Genomic DNA, 7,565 nt, shown 5'->3' on the forward strand with positions numbered 1-7,565 from the left:
TTGAAAATATTAATATTATCTACTAATGTTGAGATGAAAAGAAGTAATGCAAGAGTTTATATATTGCAAGAAGACGACAAGTTACAATTGAATAGTAATAAACACACCAACTGTAAAACTTTGCAAAAATATTAACATTATACAGTCAGAGTTTACATAAAACATATTGGTAGGAGTTCCATAAAAACTAGAACACTGCAGTAATTATGTTTTATATTATAAAACAACCAAACAATTTTTTATTTTATATGAAATGAATAAAAATATTTTCAAACTAGCGCGGTGAGCTTGCGATGCGACAGCCGATAGAAGCGAATCGCGACGCTCCTGCTACCTGACGGCGCAACGATGAACTATTTCACTGAGTGTCAAAAAACAGTACAACCGGGAGAAGTTACTGTAACACTAGAAATATAACATTTAGTTTGAAGTTTACTGGTAATTTAAAATGTCATGGCTATGTATTTTTAATATAAATTTAAATGTTTATATATAAATATATTTATTAACTTATTTACATACCAAGTCCTCCGTAAATATGTCAAGTGAATTAACGACTAGATTTGCCTCGCTACTCTTTTATTTGTTCGTGAATTAAAATCAATTTATTAATTACCTGGGCTTATGACATAAAATAGTTTAAAAATTGTAAAATTATCGAATCAATAAAATTGCATAACTTTTCCCCCTATATTTAAAGAATATTGGTTTTAAATAGGAGAAATTTATTCATATTATGTGCTGTAAAATGGAGCACAGTTGTAATTTATTTCAAAATCATTCAACAACTAATTTTGGAACAATTGCGATCATTTAAGTGTTAATTGAAGTGGTGAAATTATGAGTTATTGATAAAAGTGAGAAATACAAATTTTATCAGATACAGTCTGTTTCACTTCAATAATATGATGACTGCATTGAGTATCAAAGTTTAAAACAGAAGTTTATACTATAATTGAATTCAGACGCACTGTATAATTTTAAAGTGTAACAGCAATAAAATGGGATAATATAGCTAAAGAAACCCCGTAAAACAATACATACCGTAAATGATTTTAATGTAGGTGTAGTTTTAGTTAACGTGAGAAAATTTAACCGTTTTTTCATTGCAAAGAACTTTCAGACATAGATTTCCCACAAATGAAGTTCCTAAAGCAATTATGTTTCACCATAATAAATACTAATAAGTACTATAAGCCTTTGTTATTTATTAATTATTTTTTTATGTAGCCTTATTAAGAATGACACAGGTTAAAGCGTTCAGACTGTGGTTGTGTGGATTTTAAATACAAAATCGAATTGTATATTCAAAGACAATGTACAATATTCATATTTCCAGTATAAACATTTAACATCCTAACCCTTTTGTCTGCTATATTTAAACCATTTAAAAAAAGTAACAAAGACTATTAGTTCATTTTAAATGGATAGTAATGTAAATTTTCAACATATTATAATAGTTATTATTATAGTTATTTCTTTTGTATTATTAGAACGAAGCATACGACGTGCGGCATCATTGCGTAACTGTTCCATTTCCTTCAACTTCACATATTCCAAGATATAAAAGTATAGAAATTACTAATAAAAAGTGGAGCAAACAACCTTTACGAAGTATTTATAAATAATTTATGTAATTGCATTTTACAAATAACAATATTTAATTTGTAATCAGTGTTTTCTTTGGGAATTATTTCTGTTACAATTTTTCTAAACATATTCGTTAAGACTTTTACATTTTCTATCGACTTATTTAGTTTAACTTGACTTAGACCTTGTTATATGTCAAATTTAAATTAGTTTTTAAAATTTAATCCTTTAAAAATTTTTATCAGCCATAAGCAAAAAAAAAAAAAAAAAAAAAAAAAAACATATAAAACATAATAAAACTTAAGTAGCGAGATATTTCACCATTTACTTGTAGTGTATATTATACTTCTCGTTTTTTTAACTTGGAAAATTATAAAAGAGAACTTTTCAATTTTTCAATTTGTGCCTCGTCTTACACCCTTTTTGGCCTTTTTGTAAGAAACAAAGCAATCAATGATACAATTGATCCTAGAGAACTGAGTTTTGAAGTAAACTTATTTTAGTTATGTTTTAATCAAAATTAAATCCTCCACCCGTCCCATAGTATAACTTACGTTGTATTCTTACTCACATTAAATGTAAATTTTACGATAACATTTGTAGAATACAATGTACGCAGTTTGTTAATCATATAACAAGTTATAAAATAATTAACACTTCAGTCATGTTTGAAGTACTTATAGATTTTACGTAAAAGTATAAAAATATTTAGAAAAATGCTAAGAAACTAGGCAAACTTATAAGTAGACATACAACTCTCACATGTATGCAAACACACATATCAATAAAAGCTATTATTTGGAATTATAGAACAGGAAACTAACGTTTAGTACAATTTGTATTCCATTTTTCACGAAATGTGCATATTTTCCTTCTAATACTTAGTGCGGAAGACTTTTTTAAAGTACTGCAGTATGATCACTGGTTTATAAAGCATTTTACTCAGTATCAGTGTTAATATCTTACAAGGGCCGTAAACCTTTTCTGTGTGAAACAAACCGTTCAAAATGCACTTTTTTGTATACGTTCGTACAAAGGCTCAGTAAATTTTTGTTTTCAGTACGTTTTCTCTTCCTCAGCAATAATTGAGTAAAAATTTCGTATTAACAAAATTAACAGCTTAACTACCTTTGTTCTTTGAAAGACTGTGTAATATTGTAATGTGTCTCTGCGCCTTCAATAAGCTTTACGACCTCTGCTCACATACGTGTTGCGAGTAAAACGCCCAATATAAATGAAGGCGTGAGTGTAAATGCAACGACTTTTTCCTAATACTAGACTATTGCGTGCCTTAAAAGCAGCAGCATGAATAATAGTTTAAAATGAAAAAGTAAATACACGTAATTTAATAATTAGATGATAGTGAATATTGAAAAAGTTGAAGTAATAATTGAAAGTATTTCGTTTGTTTTTTGCTGCTTGTAGTTTGAAATGTACCTTAAACTCCGTACCCGCATCGTGTGCCCACTGAGACTTGTTTGGTCCGTAATTACAACACTACTTTGTATTTTACATTCCGGATTAGTTAGCAAATTTGGTATTTGTAGCCATGAACATCTGTGAGAGGAAGATGTTCCAATCAATTCATTGGTTCACAAATTATATATTACAAAGATAAGGGTTCTTCGGAAGTTTGTTTAAACATTATGAATTACGATTCACTACAGCTTAAAAGAGGACGATTTAGTGCTTCTAGTATACAATTAATGAAACGGTATACATAAAAATAAATAGAATAGTTATTACATCCATATCAGATGCTAACAAAACTTAAATATTACGAATATTTATAAAAACTGACTCAAAATTATATGTAATGCAATTCTATTACAAGCACAATTTACCTTTATAATGTATACATAGCTTATATCCTAACTTTTAAATTTACAAAGTGTGTTAAAAAAAAACTTGCTAACGTAACGTGGTTATTCAATTCCACTTTCCTATGTGGTCGAGTTTCCAGTTATATGAACGAACAAAATTGTTAAATATTAATTATTTATTTATTTAATTTTGGAGCCTGAATAAATGAAATTGGTAAATGAACTGACAAATAAAAACACAATCGAAGTGGATTATACTGTGCTACTCTTCCACTTTTATACCCGACTTCTGTGTGCATCATGTTTAATCTCTCTGTATTTGTTATAGTTACTTATAAATCAAATATAACAATTCTTTTTTCCCAAACTGGAATAAAACCTCTGTCCTCTTCAGAATATAAAGCAATATTTTTACATCCAATAAAATTGTATTGGTAAATTAAAAAGTAAAACTTGCATTTAACGAAAATATGTAATTTTTTTATCACATAAATCTTGCAAGGACTTGGTACGATATGATGACTGGCTAGTACAAAATAGAATGTTGCCTCCTGTGAGGTTTGAACTCACGACCCCTGGTTTACGAGACCAGTGCTCTGCCACTGAGCTAAGGAGGCGCTGAAGGCGCAGTTTCTTACTGCACATCAGCTGACAAGTGCACTTTCCGCACTATCGTTCTGCATGCGAAATAAAATTGTTGAAAAAGGAAAATACCAAAATAAGACTTATACTCTTTAATTCAAAATAAATTAATCAATGTACACAAAGTATAATACACTACTATCAATCTTAATTTTAGTTTGTATTCAATTTTCCAAAGTACGTTAAAATGATTTTATTACGAATACGCCTAAAAATTGGATTTATGGATTTAAAATGGTATAATAGCTCTTTCTTCTCTAAAGGAGATAACATTAAACTATTCTACAGACTCAATTCGAAGTAAAATTTAAGTTACATTGAGTTGTGTCAATCTTTAATCCAATTACTGTTGGATTATATTATTAATCCAGTAATATTGATTATATGTCGTTTCAAAATTTAATGGGTCACAAGATTGAACTTTAATTCTATTTAAACAACAACTAATTCTGAAAACTCAGTGTTTCGCTCGTAAAAATATTTGGAGTTAGTACATTAAACAGAGTATAGCAATTTAGAATTTACTATTAAACGCTCTGACTCATTTACAACTACGTCTCTGAATAAGATCATGTATATGTGTATTATATAATATATTTAAATTAAGAACTTTGGCGTTGTATCGTAGTCAGAGTCATAGTTAGATAATAACTCTTTACTTGCGGTATAGTGAGTGTGTGATAGTACCGAGAGTAGTAAGTCAGTATCAATAACTTGGCCAGGAAAACATTTTTTTGGGGGGGGGGATTTAATAAAAGACATCTGGTATTTTCCAAAAGTGGACAGAAACTAAGTCCTCATTTTGTTCCTTATAAAATTCTTGACCAGTATCTGTGTTAAGAACTATCATTCAGCAGTAAATGTCAGTAATACTGAATTATTTAAATAATAATAATAGTTTACTAAAAAAAGTAGTTGAAACAATAAAAAAACCATTTGGCTCCCTCTCTGGCTACGTCCTTGGTCTAACATATGTATCTAAATACATGCTAAGTATAGGCTTAACAGTGTATCAACCTTATTAAGATTAAAAGTAACTACTTAGTTTTTTCATGGATTTTGTAGTTTTTCTAAATATTTTGAAGTAAATTGTGTAGTACTATTTTCAATTCCTCAAATAATAAGGCTAAGTTTTTTAACGGTGTAGTTTTTCCTTTAATTTTGTTTTGTGAAGCATATTTTTTCGTAACAATCCTTGAAACGTATTGTTTCAGTTTTTGTTCACAACGATGATTGTAAATGCCATGGCAAAACCATAGTATCCTTTCAAAAGATACATCTTCAATACTCAGCTTCTAACAAGAATTTGGAATAATTCGGCCTATAAATATCACCACAACATTGGTTGTTCAATAATCGATTAATTCAAGTTTATATTGCTTATATTCACGAGCTGTACCAACATAAGACATTTCAACTGTGTAGCTCATTTGGAAGTACCCAATTTTACAAGAAGTCGGTATTTAAATTTTGACCGAGCTAAGATTACTACCGTATTTTGAGATTATTAATATTAATTGTTCAATTTCAACACAGCCAGAAACTTTATTAAAATGTCAAAGTGCCCGTCAATACGTAACCTACCAATCCAACAATGTAAGTAACTTCATAACATGTGTTACTATGGCATGTGTCATATAGTGAAATGTCATATGACACTTTACAAACACTTCTGTTCTTTTTACAGTATAGGTCCTACTATGCTTTGATTTTCCCTTTCTTAACTCACCCTGTGGAAATTTAGGAATCAGAAAGAAAAATTCTAAAATGAAATTCTAAATGTATTTTTATCGCAAAAGAAGGGTATGCAGGTTATTGCTGGAATTCGTCAAAGAGAGTCTTGCAAACCTGTTTTTAAGAAATTTAAAGTTTTTACTTTCTCTTCTGTTTATATATCTTGCACATTACTTTTTTTAACAGAACAATAGTATTTTTCGGTATTTTATACCACAATCTAAATACAGTCTTAGAAACAAAAATAAACTAAATATCCCTTTCAACACTAATTTATTTTTAATCACACTTATTACAATTCAATATTATAATTCAATGCCCTTCCTGTATTTTTCAGGACAGAGGTAGATCTAGATCGTTTTAAAAGGAAGCTTAATGCATTTTACTAGAAACATGTTTTTTTCAATCTGTACATGATTACTTCATGAATAGCATGGACTATGTTAGTTATTAATAAATTAAATATTTTGTTTGAATTGGTATTTGACGCAAGTGAATTGCATGTATTTGTTTTATGGCAATAAAGGATATTTGACTTTGACTAAGCTCAGTTTATTAAGAAATTTGTTTTTTCTTGCGTTATATATATATATATATATATATATATATATATATATATATATATATATTATATTGGTTACCACATAAAATTAATGTAAAAAGCTAGAATTTTATTAAATTAGTTCGTCCTTGGGTTAAGAGAAACCCATGTTCCAAGTTCAATTCTTTAGGACGTTTCTATGTACGTACGGACGAACACACAGACATATAGACGGAATGATACAATTTTATGAAGGTTATTTAAATATATGTACCTACTAGGGAAGATATTGTAATCGATAGATTTCACTGTTTGGTTTATGAGATACGTAGGTCTTAAGTAATAATAATTATGTAATATAAATTTGCAAGGTGTTTAAATACTGTGTGAGTTATTCATTATTTGTAGCTTAATACCTCATAACGATCAGCAATTTAATTCCTTATCATTTTGAATGAAAAAGTAATCAATCATTGCTCACCAAAATAGATGGGTCAGAACGTATACATTAATAAACAAGTAAACAAATTATGTTCTAGTAGTTAGAAGTCAATTTGACGCCGCTGATGAGCCTGTAACCGGAAGAGGAGTCAGACCGCCGCGCCGCCTGCCGTGGCTACGCTAGGAGATGGGGCGGTAATGTAGGATATTGCTCGGTTGATTATTTTAGATAATTTCATCCCTGGTACGATCGGACGCGCCTCGTATAACCGCGTTAGCGGCGCAGTTTTCTAACCTCGCGTAATTTCCCGCTAATCGAACGTCGCGTCTTCTTTCGTCGCTCATGGCTCAAAGTGTTAATAACTTATAGAGAGCAGCCGCGAGTTTCCGGGGCACTTCCGCGCGCCAAAGCCTCCGTAATCGGGAATTAGCGGCAGCCATTTTGTTTCTCGAGATTCATCATTAATATTAGGTGTGACCTCGTTTCTGCGGTTTCGTTTAAACTTATTTCCCAAGAGTTTGATAATCCAGTACTTCATCTTGCCCTTGTAATTTCCGACGCAAGTTTGAATTGTTGCGTCGCTAAATTATGGCGTTTCTTACACCACCTGCTATGTTTGTTAAAGCTGTATACAATTCGCAATAAAATATGCGGCGTTCTTTGTTTTAAAATTGTTAAAAAAAAACACAGCTTAAAATTACAAAACAATAAAAATTCGGCATAGTTGTGATAAAAATGAAGTAAAGCGATACAATTCCTTAAATGAACAAGAATAGCCGAGGCAAAAATTAAG

The 7,565-nt window shown here is 30.0% G+C and overlaps 1 non-coding gene across 1 annotated transcript; it reads right to left on the reverse strand.

The window, feature by feature from the left end:
* Nucleotides 1-3,958: 3,958 nt before the first annotated feature.
* On the reverse strand, nucleotides 3,959-4,030 carry Trnat-cgu. Its single transcript has one exon. It is a non-coding gene; the product is annotated as a tRNA-Thr (tRNA).
* Nucleotides 4,031-7,565: the final 3,535 nt, after the last annotated feature.

This window comes from Homalodisca vitripennis, chromosome 3, assembly GCF_021130785.1.
Source record: "Homalodisca vitripennis isolate AUS2020 chromosome 3, UT_GWSS_2.1, whole genome shotgun sequence".
In the NCBI taxonomy this organism is placed as follows: domain Eukaryota; kingdom Metazoa; phylum Arthropoda; class Insecta; order Hemiptera; family Cicadellidae; genus Homalodisca; species Homalodisca vitripennis.